The 19,717-nt window shown below is 44.9% G+C and overlaps 1 long non-coding RNA gene across 3 annotated transcripts in view; it reads left to right on the forward strand.

Moving 5' to 3' along the window:
- Window positions 1-398: 398 nt before the first annotated feature.
- Window positions 399-19,717, forward strand: part of LOC102450663 (uncharacterized) — a 190,074-nt gene continuing 170,755 nt past the window's right edge. Inside the window, exon 1 of one of the 3 annotated variants that reach the window (XR_012902104.1) lies at window positions 399-2,254. This is a non-coding gene — a long non-coding RNA (uncharacterized LOC102450663). The remainder of the gene's footprint in view (window positions 2,255-19,717) is intronic. The other 2 variants (XR_012902106.1, XR_012902105.1) reach the window with 2 other exon arrangements.

Here is a 19,717-nt window from a genome sequence, read left to right on the forward strand (position 1 = left end):
TGGTTCCAAGATCCATTGTAAACAGGGCCAGAAATCAAGCAAATAGCCAGATTAACATAAAATCCACCTTTAATTGCAGACAAGCTGTATTAAGTTTCCTATTAAAGGTTCAGCAGTGGCAGGAACATCTTTTCTAACCCAATCCTTCTGGAAACTGCATTACTCACTGCTGGAAGCCTCAATTACATGGTAGGATTAACTGCAGATACCTACCAGGGCTAAAATTTGGGAGGCTTTTGTTTAGATTTTTTTTCTCGTTTTATTTTTTAACATCTTCTCTTCTGGGCACCAGGTACAGCTGAAAGGAGAATGACTTTTTATCTAACCTGAAGTAATAGCAACTGATAGGTTTTCATCATTGGTCTTTCCTTTGGAGGCTGCTCTGTAATTTATAGTTTATCGAAAGAGATAAAAACTTGGTTGAATTTTTTTTAAGCTACTTGAATATTTGTTTATAATGTGAGTAGTTTAAAGTTTGGTGACTTGGAGCTTAACCCTATTCCCTGTAATGAAGTACAAATATTCTATTGACTTTAGTGGAAGCAAAAGTAGGTTTTCACTTAATTGAAACAAGGAGGAAGAGAGAGGAAAGTGTTTATCCTGTTTAAGCTGGACAGTTAGTTAAATTTGGAATCATGTGGATTGTTCCAGTTAGGAGATAGAAACTGATGGGATCTAATAGACATTTCCTTTGATGCACTCTTGTTTATTTACAAAGATTATACATAAAGTCCTGGTTCCCTGAACACAGGGGAATGAAACAAGCCTGCTCTTCTAGTATGTGCTTAAAAGTTTTCTCTTCTTTTTTCCAGTGCCACAATGCCAGTGTTTGTCCCTTTCTTCTTGGCTTTCTCACTGCTTCTTTCTTGCTGTCTTGTTTCTTGCTTACACACCCACACAATACAGCCAAGAACCTGCCTGCATAGTTCAAATTCCCTAGAAGCAGAAGAAATGGGCCTGCATTTGCAGTGCAAGCTGCTTAACTGTTTCAGCCACCTGGTTACAAAGGCTTGTTTGCATTCATGCTGGATGGAAAGTGGTGGTTATGCCTGACATAGAGCAGCAAGACGGAACACAAAGTATAATGAAATGTAGGTTTTTCGAAATGGTGATTGGCAGAAGAGGGACATAACATCAGGCAATCTCAATGAAGGCTTCAGAAATAGGAAAACTTTGCCTCAGTCTATTAGCTGCACCCCCTTTTTAAGCATTCCTTGTGTGAGCAACAAGTGGAAGCTACTGAATAAGGGGTATGTCTACTCTGCAGTCTGAGGTAGAATTGCAGCTCAGGTAGATATACCCATGCAAACATAGCAAAAAACTGCAGGGGAGATGTGGCAGCACAGGTCAGGGGCATCCCACTTTGTGAAAGTGGGGGGAGGCGTGGCTCATCTACTTTTCATTGGGATGGACCTTGCCACTTCCCCTTATCTTCTTGTCCAGCCCCACCACTAGGCTAGTATGGAGACCAGCTGAGGAGACTGGGCAGCTATGGGGGGCTGTGGTAGACTTGCTATGTGCCCAGAGTTCGGGGGATGCGAGGGCCTGAAGGCTGCTCCCTGCCTGGCTGAGGGAAGATGAAGGGTCCACCACTCTGTGTTGGCTCCCCATAGCTCTCCATGTAGCTGTCTCTGAATCTCCCACTTTTATTCCTTGGCGTAGGCTGTACAAAAACATGTTAGAGACCTTGTGCACCTAATTGTGTTGTTGAAGCCTGTGCTGCCCTTGCCTACACTGCTATTTTTAGTGGTGCTAGCACAGGTGTCTCTAAACAAACTGCAGTGCTCTCCTACCTCTGATTACAATGTGGACATAAATGCTTGCAGTATGTGATTAAAAAGTGTGCCAAGAAAAAGCAGCACTTATTAGCAAAGCTTGATTTTTAGCTGACTGACAGGGTAGTGTTTAGTTTAAATTGAAAAACCAGCAGCCTTCATTTTAACACTCACACTGATATGCTGGAGAGTTCTGGCCTTACTCTAAGTGAACGTATTGTTAGTACTAGCTCTTCCAGTCAGTGTGGATTGATTCTACCAACACAGAGAGAATTCTCCATTCTACCAGGCCAAGTTAAATATTAACATGTTCTGTCAAAAGGTGAACTCTGTGCTACATTTTAACTGAGAAAGTGAGCTCCTTGGTTAAGCATTCAGTCAGATGGGGAGAAAAACCCCAAACACACAAATAACAATGCCTTGAACTGGAACTTGTTTGTTTGACTTGCATTGCACTGGAGCATGGAATTAATTCAAAGGTAATTTTTTGTTGTTTAGATTGAATAATTACATCTCCAAGGGTTTGACATTAAACCTCGAAGCAGATTTAAGTGTTTAGGATATATTTAGTATTAATTTGCGAGATGTCCTTGAGTTGTTCTTGTTAAACACAATATGTGATCAGAACTGATCAGAGCAGTAAATTGCACATTGACAGCTTGTGCCATTTAAAAAAACACAGAAGAAGAAGAAAGATTTCTCTAACAAGAAGCAAAGGGTGGTGTTAATTGCAAAGGTAAGAGCCATTTTTGGAGACTGTGTAGTCAGGTATTTGAAGGTATTTCCATATATTTATAAGGAGAAATAATGTTGGCTCATAGCAACAGAAATATTCTTTGTGTGGGACTTTACCCACTGAGCCTTGTTAACAATGCTGACTGAAGCTTGCCAACAAAACATTCTAAAACATTTATCCACTGTCATATTCTGTAAGTTACAGAATGTAGTTGAGCCTGTGTCGGGTTCTTTAATACTCCAAAGTGGTAAAGTACTTCTTTGTGAACCTTGGAGTTAAAACATTAAACCCCTAATTGACAATTTCCAGCAATCAAAGTAAATGACTTAAATAACTTATGGGTAAAAATGAAATACATTTAATAAGAGCAGCCAAGGAGTTTCTATGGGGCAGTGGTTTCTTATGTCTCATGCTGCCCCAAATATGGTATTAGCATAAACCAAGCCCTCTGATGCGCCTTGATGTTTAATTGGATAATTGATCTCATTTCAAAATACATCTTGATAGCACTATCTTTTTTTTGGTGTGAGGAATGTTTACTCCAAATGTAATGTGAAATATATCTTCCAAAAAGTATATATTTTGAACTAACATGGGATGCTAAATAGAATTTTATTTGTACAGTCACTACATACTAAGGGAATATACATGAATTACAGTGATCAATTATTTTCAGTTAGGATAGAACAAGGGAAGTTTGTCTTAAGTTTCAGAAGGGAAACAAATATTAAAGGCTTGAATCAGCAAGCCTTTAACATCACTGTTGAGAATTAAGAATAGGCAAACTTGCCTTGCCTAATTTCTGAACAAGTTATAGGACAGAAGGTTCAGTCTTTGTTTGTATTTTGTGTTGGAGAGGCTCTAGGGACAAAAGAGCAGTTGAGTGGCAGATTAAAAACACAAGAGACTGAAGACGGGGGAGAATTTCCACAGGAAGAATAGAGAATGAATGCCTTATAATGGGCAACAAGTTATTGCAGGCTAGTTTTTTGGGCGTTCTTCTATCTCTAACACATAGTACAATCTTCCAGCCATTGGGGGGAGGATAGATAAGTGCAATCAGTTTAAGATAAAATAAAAAGGGATAGCAAATTCAGATTGGTTGGTGAACCTCCACAAAACTGGTTGAGAAACTAGTGTAGTACACCAAGTTCCACAGGAATTCACCCATCCCTAACCAAAGCAGTTAAGCTATAGAATCTGCTGCCATGGAAAGTTTGTAACCAATATCCCTGAAAATATTCAAGACTAGACAAGACATGCTTAGGAATAATGAAATAGTTCACCCCCTGAAGCATTATCACAAACTGATATTAAGATTTTACAAGATTTTATTAATTGGAATTAATCACATCACATCATATTCCCCTCTCTCCAAATAGCCAGAAGTAGATTCCAGCCAGTATGAATAAATTATAATAAGTGTATTGTATTAAAAACTGAAAATAACAACAAAAATATGATTGCTATTAAGAATGAAATATCTTTTTTGTTCCTTTAGTTCTGCTTGATTTTCTTGTACCGTAATAATTGCTGGCTCTGTCTATATGGCTACGTTCAGACAGTGGGGCTATTTCAGGATACCAGAATCATTGCAAAATAGCAATTCCGCATCTTTAAATGCTCCTGTTACTTAAAAATATATTTCAAAATAACAGGCGCTCTATTCTGGTGTCTCTGTAACCCCTGTTCTATGAGGGTTAAGGGATTTGTTGGAATAGCGCTTTATTTCAAAATTTGGCAGTATGTAGACAGTGCCAAATTTTGAAATAAGCTATTTTGAAATTACCTGGAAATAGGCTACACAATTGTCATAGTGTAAATTGTATAGCTTATTTTGAGGTAAGAGCACTGTGTAGATGCCCCTTACATGAGCAATTCAACAATTTTACTTTCCCAAGGCTAGAGAAAATAATTTAAATTGTCATGCATTGTCTTCCAGGAGAAGAGCTGGAAATTCCATCATTTGAGGCCTTTCTAAGTTGAATGGAGGAAGCAATAGATTGAAAATACACTGTCGGGCACTATCTTGCATTTTCAGAGAAATTAACTAGTGCTTACAAAGGCCTCAGTGTTAGGAACGGATCTAAGGCATACCTTTGCATTTGTCCAGAGCTTCCATTCGCTTCAAGTCTGTGCAGACATAAGGAGCACTGTATGCATTTGATTGCAGGTTTAGGGCTACAGTAACATAAGGTCTCATTCCATTGTGCTTTCTTGAACAAATTTACCATTCGCTTGAATGGAACACTTTTCTAATAATGACAGCACATTTTTGTCCAATGTACTGCAGAACTAGAGACAGTCCAGCTGCTTTCCTTGTCTGAGAATACTTGGCAATCACCTACATTATGTAAACTTCTAAAACATTTTGTGCCAAAGATGGACAAGAAAACTTACCTGTAAAACCAGAAAGCAAAATATATAGCCAGTCTGGGGGAAGAAAACCACGGTCAGCAAAAAAATCCCTTTCGACTTCCTACAAGACGGATGGGCTCCTACAAGCACTGGTCTACACTACAAACTTATTGATCTTACTCATATTACCATTTAAACTAATACTTATTGATCTTACCAAGCACTGGTCTACACTACAAACTTGTGCCAGCATAAAAATGTCTCTCACTGTTGCACCGACCTAATCCCTGGTGTAGAGAGTGCTATGTTGTTGGGAGGGCTTCTAAAGTTGACATAGCTGCCACCTCTGAGGGAAGCGGAGTACTTATTAGGGATGTAAAATTCCAGTTAACCAGTTAAACGTTGTGTTAATCTGACATTTAACTGGTTAACTGACCAAAGCAGGATCTATGCTGGGGACCGCTCCAGACCAGCTAGAGCAGCCCCCCAGCCTGCATGACTCTCTAGCCCCGTGCTGGGACTAGGCCTGCCACAAGTGTGGGAGATGTGTCCCAGTACCAGAGCTACCATGCCTGAGAGAGGCACCTTTCCCTTTCAGCCCAAGTGTTGCTGGTCGGATGCAGAGCTGGGGAGTCCTCGCTGCTGTAGCCCCAGGGCAGCCTGCAGCCCAAACCAATCACCCCCTGCACACCTGGGTGGAATCCTCACCCCCCATGAACTCCAACTCTCTGCCCCAGCCCTGAGCCCCCTCCCACACTCCAAACCCTTGGCTCCATCCCTGCCACATGAATTTTGTTATGTGCACCAATATGGAGGTGATGTGTGGACATATCACCTCCATATTGGTACACATAACTAAATTTGTTCTGCACATGTGTGGGAAAAAGTCAAGGGAACACTGCTTGGTGGGTACCCTTTACCAATCTTCAGTATGTTGATTGTGACAGTTTGTTTGAATAAGAACCATATATTTGTTTAAATGGTATATGAGTAATCTTTTGCTCAGTTGCTACAAACATTCATCAGAAGTTTTGTAAAAATGCTTGGGGAACGAGAAAGTGACACCAATACTTATGTGATTCTATATTTGCATATGAATGTGCACCAGGGTCAAATCCTAACTTCGTGGAAGTACATAGAAAAACCTCCCACTGATTTCAGTGGGGTCAAGATTTCATAAAGAACTCTCTACGTGGGAACTAAAACATCACCACATAATGTAGGTGTCAAAGCACACCATGAACCTAGCAAGTGATAAAGAAGGAGTAGTCCAAGCAATAATCTGATAACTAGTGGGCTCAACCCAAGGGCTAAAGTATATTTGCAGGAACCAGTTACAGAATAATTTCAATTAGCAGGCAGTATATCCAACTGTGTTCATGGATAACTTTCAAACAGAAAAAAAAAGGAATATATTGGTCAAGACAAATAACTAATTGCTGAATCCAGTCTGCCCTCAGCTTCTCTTTAAACAGAGATATATGACATTTACATATAATCTCTTAACTTCTTTATGCTGTTTATCTCTTTCTTGCTTTAGAGACAGAATGAATAAAAGCACTTCGGCTTTACCGTGCAGTTCACTCAATCAAACCAAGCCATATAGGCAGAAAGGTTTGCTGTTATAAATATATTAGTAGTGGAGATGCAGATTATCCTGACAAAATAAACTATGTCAACAAAAGGAATATAACTGTCAGTATGCACTGAGGCTTTTGCTGGCAGAGTCATGCCAGTTAGAGGCATGGTGTGTTTTTGTTGTTGGGTTACTTTTGGTCACACTCCTAATGGATGCAGCTATGCCAGTAAAACTCGCACAGTTGCTGGGTGTTGTCTACTGTTCCCATCTAATGGCACGGAGGCCTCTTATGGACAGAATAATGAGTATGTTTTACAGCCTTAGCCACCACCCAGTTGGCTTTTAGCTCATGCGGTAGAGGCTCATGCACTAAGCTCCAAAGGTCCTAGATTGATTCCTCCTGTCAGCCTTACACCAGGAAAAGTTTTAAGTGTACATCAGGCCTGAAACCAATGCGTGAACTGTATATAGTTGTTGGAAATTCTAGTTAATTTTTTAGGCGATGCTGGGTATTACCCAAAGCTGGTCAATGGTGGAATTTTATTTTTACAAATTTTGTTCTCTTCTGACGTGGTACAAAACCAAGACTTTTCAGAAATTTTTAGAGCCATACCATACCTACCCCAGAATAGCCAATATCGAGGGCTGGAGCAAGGACTTGGACCTGGGTATCCCATACAAGTACCCTAATCACTGCACTACTGACTAGTCTGGGAAATTGGAGTGTCTCATTTTGACCAGAAATTCCATCCTGGACTTGAGACACCTTCCCAGTGAAACTTTTGTTGCAAACAATAGACCTGTATTTCCACAAAAAAGTTTGGTTTTGACAAATTCAGCATTTTCCAACGGCACATGATTTTTTGGTAAACAAATTCCCCACTCATACTAGTGTTAATTTCAGGGTAAGCATAATCCAATTACACATTATTTACATGAAAGTCAGCTCTTATATCAGGCAAAACTAATTTGCCAAGCGCAGTGGTCTCCAACCTTTTTAACCACAAGATCACGTTTTTCAACTGAAGTGCAATGTAAGATCTACCTCAAACCCAAATACCCTTGCCCGGCTTCCTTTCCGCCCCTTCTTTGAAGCCCTGCCCTTGCTCCACCCCTTCTCCAAGGCCTCACCCTGCTCACTCCATTCTCCTTCCTCCCCCGTCCTCACTCACTTGCACCAGGCTAAGGCAGGGGGTTAGGGTGCAGGCTCTGGTCTTGGGCCAAGGTGTTTGGAGTGTGGGATGGGCTCTGGGCTTAGCCCAGGCTGAGGGATTGGGGTCCAGGAAGGGTTTCAGGGTGCAAGCTCTGGGAAGGAGTTTGGGTGCAGAGGGACTCATGTGTGGGGCAGGAGGAGGTTCAGGGCTGGGACAAGGGTTCAGGAAGCAGGCTCTGGCTGGGCCCTGTTTAACTGAGGTGGCTCCCTGGTGGTGGAATAGTGGGATTAAGGCAGGCTTGCTCCTGCCCTGGCCCTGCACCACTCCTGAAAACAGCTGGCAAGTACAGCAGTAGCTGCCCCTCATCTACAGGCACTGAGCCCACAGCTTCTACTGGTCATGGTTCCTCATTATTGATCAATGGGAGCTGTAGGAGTGGTGTCTGCAGGCAAGGAGAGCATGTGGAGACCCCCTGCTCTGCCTCTCTGAGGCTGCAGAGACATGCCAGCCATGTACAGGAGCAGCACTTATAACAGATATAATTACTCCAGCCAAAACAGAATTGGCATTTTAGAACTCATTGCTCAAAGAATTAAATTTAAATGTTAAGTGAAATTAAAATTACAAAATGCACAGACCAGTCAAAACCCCAAAATACCACACTTTGCAAGCAGTAAAAGAAGTAACAACAACCCCCCACGTATGTGTTGGGTCGGGAGAGGAGAGTGAAGAACAGTGTGTGTTTGTGAGAATGAGACACACACATGGTGTGTGAGAGTGACAGAGACATGCAGGGCTCGACAAATTAGTCAATCTACTCACCTGGGGTGAGTAGATTTTAAGCCAGCGCGTCACCACAGTGCGATCAGTGCATGCACAGCACGCCAAACCGTGCGGCTGGCGAGCGGGGCTCACCGTTGCTTGTCAAGCCCTGGAGATATGTATCGACAAGCTCCTTCTATCCCCTTCTCTCTGTGTGGAGATAGGGTTCAGGAATGTGGGAAGAGGGATACCTTGACATCAGCACCCTCTTCTTCTCCCTCCCACACCCTGCACAGCAAGCAGGACGCTCCCAGGGGGGCAGCTCCAAGGCAGAGGACAGGAGCAGCATGACGGAGGGCGGAGGGGAAACTGAAGTGCCAGCACTTGATAGCTTCCTGGCCAAACCAGTCAGGATCCCCTGTCAGAGGCTTCAAGATCTACCAGTAGATCCTGATCACTGGCCTAACCATTTTTACTTTTTCACAGAATTCCTAGTGATCAGTTCACATATCCCAGAGGTGTGTCTTTACATGGACAAAAGCAATTTTCTTATAATTATTTTAAGCAGCTTTTCTGCTTTGAATGTAATAGGCAAGATTTTGATCTCTCTTATGCGGGTGTTAATCCAAAATAGCTCCAAAGATTTCAGTGTGGAGAAATAGACCTGAATCTGGGCTCTTATGTCTTACTTGAAAAACATACAGAGTTGCTGGAAAGCAATCTTCCTTTTTCATATGTGAAGGATCTGAAAGCTGAAAACAGCTTATACCAGACTCTTTCGTTTCACAAACTGTGTGCATATTCTTAACGCACAAAAATATCAATTGCTCTCAGATAAAGGGTTACTGATTAGTTACTTTAAAAAGAATACTTTGAAAGCAAGAGTGGACGATTGTAGTTATTTAGATATCTAATATATCAAAGCCAGGAAGCAACTTTCATGGTGGATTGATTTTCAAAATAAGGAATCTGAAAATTACTGTAGCAAAGCAGGAAACATAACTGAGCATTTTGACCAGCTTTCATTCTTTCTGCATTTATAAAACACTTTCTTACAACATTATAGATGTACTCTGTACTTCACTTGAGCTTCCTTTTGATTTGATAGATCTTCTTTCCAGTTATATTTGTGACACCTAATGATTAGGTAGATACTTCCATGGAACAGTAATCCCATTGGTCCAGCAGAATGTGAATCATGCAGAAATATCTGCATATCAAAAATGGCTATCATTAATATATTTTCTAGGCTTTTCCTTTAGCCAGTGGTGGGGCAAGGGCTATCTTTGCTGCATCAGTGGGTTATCAGAATATTGAAAAGAAACCTGTCTAGCAAATGCTCCTTTTGTTTTGGTCTGCAACGACATTGAGTCTCCTTAATGTAGAGAAGAATCATGGCCTTTACCAGGTGGTAATATTTTGTTTACCGGGATATTTTAAGAAGCTTAGATTGCTGGGTGTGTAGCATTCGCTAGGTGTTTGATCCTCTCAGTACATTTTTATATAACCCCAACACTAATATGTTCTTAATTTGGCATCTCTAAAATATATTTCTCTTTGTCCTTTGTACACAGAGTATGAGTGGGTCTGATTCTCCTTTTGCTTGTTATTTTCACGGGTTGTTTTTCCATTGTTGTTCCTGACTTCTGCCTGTGTGGGAGGAGAATTGGACCCAGTATTTTTATAACTTCCCATCTTGTTATAGGATTTGCATATATAACTGAACAGATCATTGTCCTTCATCATAAAAATAAGTGCTAGCTTGTTTGATCATTTAATCCAGCTAACTAGCCCATTTCAAACAACACTAGTGTGTACACTACCGATTCAATATTTTAAAATGGACACAGGAATTAAATTTAAGGGATTTGAGGCCCCACAGTGTTGCTAAATGAACATCCAGCAATGATATGTTGAACTCATGAGTGCCACCGCTAACTTAATTCCATTTCATAGGCCCCAGAATGACAAACACCTCTTCCCCACTTTAATTGCTGTGTTTCATTTGTTTGCTCATGTAACGCAATACTTTGGACTAGAATAGAGACTGAAATAGTTTGTTTCCTGGAATGAGCCCAGAAATGCCTTTGAGGCCCAAACACGTTGAATATCAATCATGAATAGCAGCTAGCTTTTTGCTTTTTTAAAATAATAATTTCCTGATTTTTAAATTGATTATTATGAAGCCCTTTTGAATTCCTTCTGTACTACAAATTCTTTAGTTTGCATAAGGGAAATTTGTAATGGCAGCAGGCTGCTTACTTTGGACAACTTAAATGACCCACTTTTAGCATCTTAAATGAGACATTGGCTGAATAATCAGGAGATTAGTTACAATTCTGAATCGTATGCTGCTGTGTCTACCAGTTGGTAGCCAGACATTACAGCAGACATGTCCATAGGTGACAGGACGGGAGAGGGCTCATTCTCTGTCTCTCTCTCCTATGCATATTAACAAAGTAAGCACTTGAGCCAGGAACTTTTTATCCTTAGGCAGCAACTCTATCAGGTGAGCTGTGATAAGCTTGTCTCCTCTGGAAACTATTGCAAAATGAAAGAAAACTGAACTTGTCAAAGTCGGGTGACCTTGTGAACACTTAAGTCCTCTGTCAATGTACTCTAGGCTTTATGTTCCATAATGGACTATTCATTTCCAGGCCCATATGCGGGGGGTAGTGCAAAGCATGCAAATGCACCCCTACATGATCTCCCAAGTAAGCGTGAGGGGAGGAGTTTGCTGCTGCTTCGGCTTCTGTTCTGTCTGCGGCTCTTAATTTTGCTGCTTCTTTTCGTTCTTCTGTTTCTGCTGCTTCTGCTTCTCTTGCTTCTGCATCTTTTCCCTCTACTTCCACTTCTGCTGCTTTTGATTCTTCTGCTGCTGCTGAGTCTAGGGGGCTCAGGTCAGGGGATTTGAATTTGGGGAAGGTGAGCAGTGAGGGTAGAGGGCTCGGAGTGTGAGGGGAGGTGCCGGAATCAGGGCAGAGGGCTGGGATGGGGAGTGTAGGAATCAGGGTTGGAAGTGTATGAGGGGTCAGGGTAGGGGCTTGGAGTATGGGGGGTGCAGGGGACTGGGGAACAGAGGGCAGAGGATAGGGAGCAGAGAGTGGCTGTGGAGGGCAGGGTTAGGGCGGTGGTGCTGGGGCCAATTTCAGTCGGCCAGGGGAAAGCTGGGGCTGATTCCCGCCCATCCTAGGAGTGAGGCCAGGGGCAGGGCTGGGCCACCGTGGTGGGAACGAGGCAGCTACCAGCCCCGCCCACAGCTTGGGCCGGGCTGTCTCAGCCACAGCTTGGCCAGAAAGGGGCTGATTTTGCCCCAGACCTCCTGGGTGGCTGGAGAAGCAGGCTGCCGATCTGCTTTGTGGTCCACTGAAGATCCCAGAAGGTAATTTCTGTAAAATCTTTATTACTGTTTAGTATGTTACAACAAATTCATATTATCAGTTACTGTTTCCACTCAAATTTTTCATTAACCTCTCTTATGCACACTTGTTGCCTGTCTATTTTGAAGTTCTTTATATTTAAAAAATTATGGTCCACATTTACAAAAAAAAGCATCCTCCCCACAGAAATTCTTGTGTACAGGACTGTTTCCACCTCACTTTCAGATCAGACTATTCTGTGTGTACAGTAAACTTCCGATAATATGGCACCTTTACGACCCAGGGGGTGCCAGATTATCAGATATGCCAGACTATCGGAAGAGGGGGCTTGAGGGATCTCATAGACTCATAGACTTTAAGGTCAGAAGGGACTATTATGATCATCTAGTCTGACCCCCTGCACAGTGCAGGCCACAAAATCTCACCCACCCCTCCTAGAATAATCCTCTCACCTATATCTCAGATATTGAAGCCTTCAAATACTTTGAAGACCCCAAGATGCAGAGAATCCTCTAGCTGTGATCTGTACCCCATTCTACAGAGGAAGGCGAAAAACCTCCAGGGCCTCTGCCAATCTACCCTGGAGGAAAATTCCTTCCCGACCCCAAATATGGCGATCAGCTAAACCCTGAGCATGTGGGCAAGACTCATCAGACAGACACCCAGAAAGTTCTCTATAGATCTGGGGTGAAGTGTAGGGGATATGCCCCTCGGTGCTGCGGGACCATCCCGGAAGCACCCCAGCTGCTCTGCCCCAGACTTCCCCAAGTCAGCCACTGCTGAAATTGACCAGCGGCTGATTCCGGAAAGCCCGGGGCAGAGCAGCTGGGATGTTCTTCCCCAGGCTTCCCGGAGTCAGCCGCTGGTCAGTTTCAGCAGTGGCTGACTTGGGGAAGTCTGGGGCAGAGCAGCTGGGGTGCTGCCGGGTTGGTCCTGTAGCGCCGAAGGGTGGCGCTAGAGACCAACCCGACAGCACCCCAGCTGCTCTGCCCCAGGCGTCCCCAAGTCAGCCACTGCTGAAACTGACCAGCGGCTGACTCGGGGAAGCTAGGGTCAGAGCTGCTTCAATTATTCAGCTGCCCGGAGCACTTCCGGGTTCCAGATGGTGCCGGACCATCAGGAGTGCTGGACCATTGGATGCCAGACCACTGGAGTTTTACTGTATATCAGTAGCCTTGTATTTTTTTCTGAACAGCCAAATGTATCAATTAATTTGTGTGTAGTTCCTCAGTGCTTAATAGGAGTTTCTAAATCAGGAAACTCCGCAGTTGAAATTTCCCGGGAAACTTTAAGGAAGCAAAACATAATTGTCCAGCGTAGAATTTGGCCAGGCCACTGAAAAAGAAGCGCCATATAGCCACAAATTTACTCTTGCATCTCACCCAAAAATTGGTAGCATGCCCCCTAGTGCAGTTCTCTGCAGTGGAACAATGGTATAACTTTACTCCTCGTCCATTTGCTACAATCATTACCCTGATCGCTTTCTTTCTTGTTTGCCCTGGTGACTGTTGCATCCCTTTCTTTTTCTTGGTGGCTCACTTCAACAATACCCCCCAGGATTGAACAAAACAACGGAGAATATACTGCAGCGAGCAACCAAGCATTATCCTCTAGCTTCAGTGAGAGGGGCCTGTTGTTTTGGAGGATAAAAATCTGAGTTTTTACTGCTGCCCTGACATTCTAAGGGGCAATGGTGTGAGCATTATGGCAACAGTAGAGTCCTCCAGGTTTCAATTAATTCTGTGTGTGTGTGTGTGTGTGTGTGTGTGTGTGTGTGTGTGTGTGTGTGTGTGTGTGTGTGTCTTGATATTCTCTAAGAGGTACCATTTTTTGGCATTGGACACACATGACCAACTGGATAGAACATTGGTTTTCAACCTGGGGTCCGCACACCTCTATTGGACATTTTTTTAGGGGGCGGGTACAAATGAAAAATGTTGAAAACCACAGGAGTTGACTATATACAATATGAGCAGCAAATGTAGATCATTCTTAGAATTTGTAAAGTCTTTCTTTTGAAAAAGGGCACTAAAAATGCACCTGTGAAACTGATCCATTAATGATTGTATTTGTACCTAGTTCCTCTAAATTTGAACATGTGAATAATTGTTCTAAAATATCTTGTGTGCTTTGTTCCCAGAACCTATCATCATAGTTCATCAAGTATACAGGCTAACTTCACTGCCTAGCCGGTTGTGGCAATTTAGTATGTTGTGACTATAATATTAAAAATGGTGTTCTCCTGCTGTGGTCTAATTTGCCTTTTTTCTTTTTGTGCTGATAAAGTAGCTGCACCCACACCGTAAACGTAGTATAAAAAGTTTCTATTTTTTTGGCTTCTTAGGGACAAATTGTTGGGTCTTTGCAGCTGCAAACAGAAAGTAAAATTAAAATATTGATGCCATCTCTGGATAGATTTATGACACTATGATTTGTTTCTTGAAAATGTCTGCACGAATGTCATTCAGCAGCATGAACACTTAAGCAGGGAATGTTTATTTTAGGTTGAACATAATAGAACATATTAATTGAATGAATTACAAAACATGTCTTCCTTTCATCCTTATACACGCTTTCTTGAACTGGAATTTTCAGATGGTCTGAAACCTTTAATTCAGAAAACCTAGTCACCCACATGTGAGGAAGGTCTGATTATGGGAGGTACTGTGAACCCTCAAGAAGTGCTCAGGAGCTTGGGCTTGTAGGATTGAGCCCTGAAATGAGGATGCATGAAAACTAGACCTGGGATTAATTTTAAATGTCTATTTTTCAATTTTAGGTTATTTTTAAAGGCATATTGTTCTAACCCATGTTATTTAGCACAGATATGACATTCACAAGCACTACACTACAGCACTAATTCAAATTAACTTAATTCGAATTAGTTAATTCGAACTAAGCTAATTCGAACAAGTGCATCTAGACCTAAAAACTAGTTCGAATTAGCATTTTGCTAATTCGAACTAGCATGTCCACATTGAGTGGACCCTGAACCGAGGTTAAGGATGGCCGGAAGCAGTGCCGGCAGGGCATCATGTTAGGACTTAGAGCGTGGAGCTGCTGTCTCAGGCTAGCCGAGGGCTGTGCTTAAAGGGACCCGACCCCCACCCTGGACAGACAGTTCTCAGGGGTTCCCCGCTCGCTTGTCTTCCTCGATGAGGGAAAGCAAAGCAGTCCTGGCTTGGAGTGCCCTGAATGCCCACACTCGGCACATCACAGGACTCGGCCATCAGCCTGGCTGCACTTGCCGCAGGCTGCCATCCGGGGGAGGGTCAATCGGGGGGCTACAGGAGAGCTTCCACCCCAAGGAGCCCACAGAGCCACCCCAGTCCTCCCCATTGGGGGCTCTTACCCCATTCCTCCCTCACCTCCTTCCACTTACCCCTCCCGAACCCCCCTTCCTGATGTACAATACTTGGGGTGGGGGGTGGGGTTAACTTCTGGGGAGACTGGGAAAAGGAGGTGGAAGAGGGGAAGAGAGAGGGTGGGAGAGGGGAGGGCAACTAAAATGATCAGGGGTTTGTAAGAGGTCCCATATGAAGAGAGGCTAAAGAGACTGGGACTTTTCAGCTTAGAAAAGAGGAGGCTGAGGGGGGATATGATAGAGGTCTATAAAAGCATGAGTGGTGTGGAGAGGGTGCATAAAGAAAAGTTCTTCATTAGTTCCCATAATAGAAGGACTAAAGGACACCAAATGAAATGAATGGGTAGCAGGCTTCAAACTAACAACAGAAAGTTGTTCTTCACAAAGCAAATAGTCAACCTGTGGAACTCCTTGCTGCAGGAGGCTGTGAAGGCTAGAACTATAACAGAGTTTAAAGAGAAGTTAGATAAAGTCATGGAGGTTGGCAGACAGGCTACTGGGCTAGATGGACCTTTGGTCTGACCCAGTACATCCATTCTAAGCTCAGGGCTCAGGGTCGGGGGTCTCACTGGACCACCCTGATTTTCATGCACACCTGCTCTTGCAGATCTGGGCAGGCTCCCGGGAGCCACCAGCCTGGTCCCGGGAAGAGGCGGAGGGCTGGGTGGCAGCGGATGGCTAGCTCGAGCCGTGCCAGGTGCAGGGTCTGCTGGCTGGATGCTGGCAGGCTTGCACCTGGCACAGGCACCGTAGCCAGCCCGTGCCCCTTTAAGGGCTCCGGGGCCAGGAGCGGGGCAGAAGAGTTTCCCTGGTGGTGCCCAGAGTGGCCACCAGGGAAAGCTGGGGAGGGCTAGCCTCCCACTAGTTCGAATTAAGTGGCTACACAGCCCTTAATTCCAACTACTTAATTCGAACTAGGCGTTAGTCCTCATGGAATGAGGTTTACCTAGTTCGAATTAAGCGCTCCGCTAGTTCGAATTAAGTTTGAGCTAGTGGTTTGCTAGTGTAGCGCCTATCAAAGTTAATTCGAACTAACGTCTGTTAGTTCGAATTAACTTTGTAGTGTAGACATACCCTCAGTTCAGATTACTAAGAGGACTGAGTGTTCTGTGGTTAAGGCATAGGACAGTCCAGGCCTGGGTACAAGTCTCTGCTCTGCAACAGACTTCCTAATGGGACAATGGATCCTTCCTAATGGGGTGATGGATCCTTCCTGAAAGTAGGGAGGCCATGATGCCCTGGCTCTTCCCTCCTTCTTTTTCCCAAGGCCTGGCCCCTGGCCAAGCCAGAATCTGGAGTGGACCAGGGTGCCTGGGCCCCTTCCCCTGCTTGGGGAGGAGTGGGGCTGAAAGCAGTCACCAGGCCTTGCCCCCGTCCCCCTGAACACCCTGCCCCCACACCTGTGTTCCTTTTACCCTTACCTGGCTCTGACTTCTGGTGTGGTCTGAGGATGGGGCGTGAGGGCTAAAGAGCTGCAGCTGGGCCATAGTAAGAGCCATGAGGTCAAGAGTGGGAAACCACAGACACTCCATCTGCCTTGTGCTGGGGAGCCTGGGGAAGGGTAGTAGGGTTGCCAGATGGTTTAACCAAAAATACCAAACACCTTCCCTCCTCTCCCCCCCCCCCAAAAAAAAACCATCAGCGAAAAAATTCTGTGGGGGGAGGGGGAAAGGGGGACCCGGAGAGTTAAGCAAAAATAAATAAATAAATACATAATTTTAAACAGCATTAAAACAGCATGGCCCCTTTAAGTGCATGCAGAGTCAGAATAGGAATAGGGAGAGGTTGAGCACTAAGACCCAGGGAAGGCATTGCTTCCCCTTCTTTCAGGTCTTCAGGCTTTTTTGCCGGCAGCCATCTTGTTTTCTTGGTCAAGCCAGAAAGCAGCTTCCCTGCAGAACCAGGTAAGCAGGGGTCCGGGGTTCGGGAGCTGTGCCCAGTTGGTGAGTGTGTTGTAGGGTTGCTAGGTGTCTGGTCCTGGCAGGGAAAAAACCCAGAAAATACTGAACATTTTAGGTGTCTGGTATTTTTCTGAATTTGTTTTACCGGACAGGAGGTGAAAATACCAGACTGTCCTGGTCAATACCAGACACCTGGCAACCCTAGAGGGTAGGGACGTGTGCTGGGGCTGCTCTTGGGCCTCTCTCCATTCTGGGCAAGTAGAGATTCCACAGTTCCTTGCAGCAGCCCAGGCTCCCTGGCAGCTCTTGCCTGGGCCAGCCTTCAGTTTCCAGCCTGTCTGTGAGGGGGGATCTTGGGGGCCAGGCATGTGATGAAAAGTAGAATCTGCCGTTGTGGCATCCCTACTTCGTATGTGACTCAATGGCTTTGTGCCTCAGTTCCATGTGAGTAAACTAGTGATAGTCATGCTTCCTTTCCGGTGATCTGTCTTTCCACCCTGTCTGCCTGTCTTGTTTGTTTATAGTGAAAATTCTTTGGAGCAGAAGCTATTCTTAACATGATAGGTAAAACCACTAGCCAATGAAGATCTGATCTTGGCTGAAGCCTGCTGTAATACAAGGAACAATACTGATTGAGTCTAGGTGGAACTTGTGATTTTTCTGAATGTTTATCTAAACTATCCAGCCATCATAGTTATTTCTATCCAGTCATATCTGAATGGCTGATGATGTTATTTGCAGAAGTATGTATCAACAAGATTCCAAGTTGCTTTACAGACAGAAGAAGCTAACACTTTTGTTTAAACATTAGCACTCAGTTTATGATTCATAACCATTATGAAATCAAGGTTAATACTGGTTTACTTTCTCCTTGGCCATGACTGCACTAGGAATCAGTGCCCTGTTCGACACTCATTGTCAGGTACAGCTTCCTCATGGCTCTAATCACTGTTGAATGTGATTGTTCCTCTTGGAGAGAGGGCCAGGTGAGTTCAAATCTGATTGTAAGCAAGTGTAGTCACACCCTAGTTTTGACAGGATTGTCAACACTATTATATGTTGTCCCCTTACTAAAGGAGCCTCTGACTTTTACTGGGAGAATCCTTTGTGCTGCAATCTAGCCCTAGAGACTACAATTCCAACGAGCCCTTGGGGAAAAGGGGGGGAATGGTGCCTCTTCCAGGTTATGCAGGAGAGAGTTAGGATAGGCTCCATTTTGGAGAGAGGAGCCAGGCTGCTGGTGTGGAGCCTTTTCCAGGTCAGGAACTGTTGTGTTGCAGCTAGAGCCTAGGGTTACCAGGTTTAATCCCCCCCCCCCCAAAAAACCGGACATACTTGATCGTGGGTGGGGAGAGGGAGAAGGAACCGGCTGGGGAAGGGACAGGGCTGTCCAGGAGGAGGGGGGTTGGGAGACAGGGCTGGCGGAGGGAGGGACTGGCCAGGAGGGTGGCGGGGCTGGCCGGGAGGAAGGGGGGTCGGGAAACAGAGCTGGAGGGGATCAGGAGTTGGGGGGGCTGGCTGGCAGGAAGGGGGGCTGTAGGAAGGGCGGGATGGGAAGTAGAGCTGGGGGGGCGGATTGGAGGCTGGGGGGGCTGGATGGGAGGAGGGAGAGCTGGAGGAAGCGCAGCTGGCGGGGGCGGGGGGGGGGGTGCAGTCACTGGCCGCAGCCGGAATCCAACAGGCTGAGCCCCCGGCAGGCACTCCCTCTAGTTGCTAGTAAAAGCCAGGTGGGGGCGAGGGGAGGTGCTGGGAGCCACTCCTCCCACCCAGCTTCTGCATGCAACCAGAGGCTCCCAGCTGGGAGGCGGGGCCGCGATTGGTGCTGGGAGCCTCTGGTTGTGTGCAGAAGGCGGGCGGAGGGAGTGGCTGGCAGTCCCAGCCACTTCCCCCGCCCCGCCCCGCTTTTGCACGCGACCTCAGGGCTCCCAGCACTAATCATGGCCCCGCCTCCCAGTCGCTCCCCCGCCCCCGGCCAGATTTCCCTCTGGCACCCAGCTGGAAATTCAGAAAATACCAGACATTACACATGTCTGGTATTTTCTGAATTTGTCTACCAGACAGAAGGTGCAAATACCGGACTGTCTGGTAGAAAACCGGACACCTGCCAACCCTACTAGAGTCTGTTACTGAGAGCCTGCCGGGGCTTGGATCTAGCAGGCTGCTTTAGAGGCTGTCAATTGTCCTTGGAGGGGAGAGATCCTGGCTGTGCCTATGGCTGGGAATAGCATACATACTCCTGCACAGGAAGTAACTGTGAATAACTGAGCTGCTTGGAAAAGTGCTGCCTAGGATGGAGCATAGAAGACCAACTGGCTCTGGGCCCAATGAGAGACATAGTGACCTGTCCAGGGAACCAGAGCTGCTGGCATTTGGTAGGGCCTGCTCCTGTGGCAGAGGAATTTTGCAGATGTCTGCTCAGCTTGGACCAATACACATAGAACCTGCTCAGTGCTGTCTCCGCTCCAGCTGCAGACCTTCAAGCACGCCCACGCAAGTGTCTGGAACGTTTGGGATCTACGTGGTGCTGGATTATAGAATATGCCGGATTATCAGGAGGTACTATAAACTGGTTTTTATATATATATATATATATATATATATATATATATATATATATATATACATACACACACAGGGCTTGACAAATAGTGTAATCTACTCGCCCGTGGTGAGTAGATGACACCCCGGAAGAGCCAGTGCGGAGTGAT

This window comes from Pelodiscus sinensis, chromosome 2, assembly GCF_049634645.1.
Source record: "Pelodiscus sinensis isolate JC-2024 chromosome 2, ASM4963464v1, whole genome shotgun sequence".
Classification (NCBI taxonomy): domain Eukaryota; kingdom Metazoa; phylum Chordata; order Testudines; family Trionychidae; genus Pelodiscus; species Pelodiscus sinensis.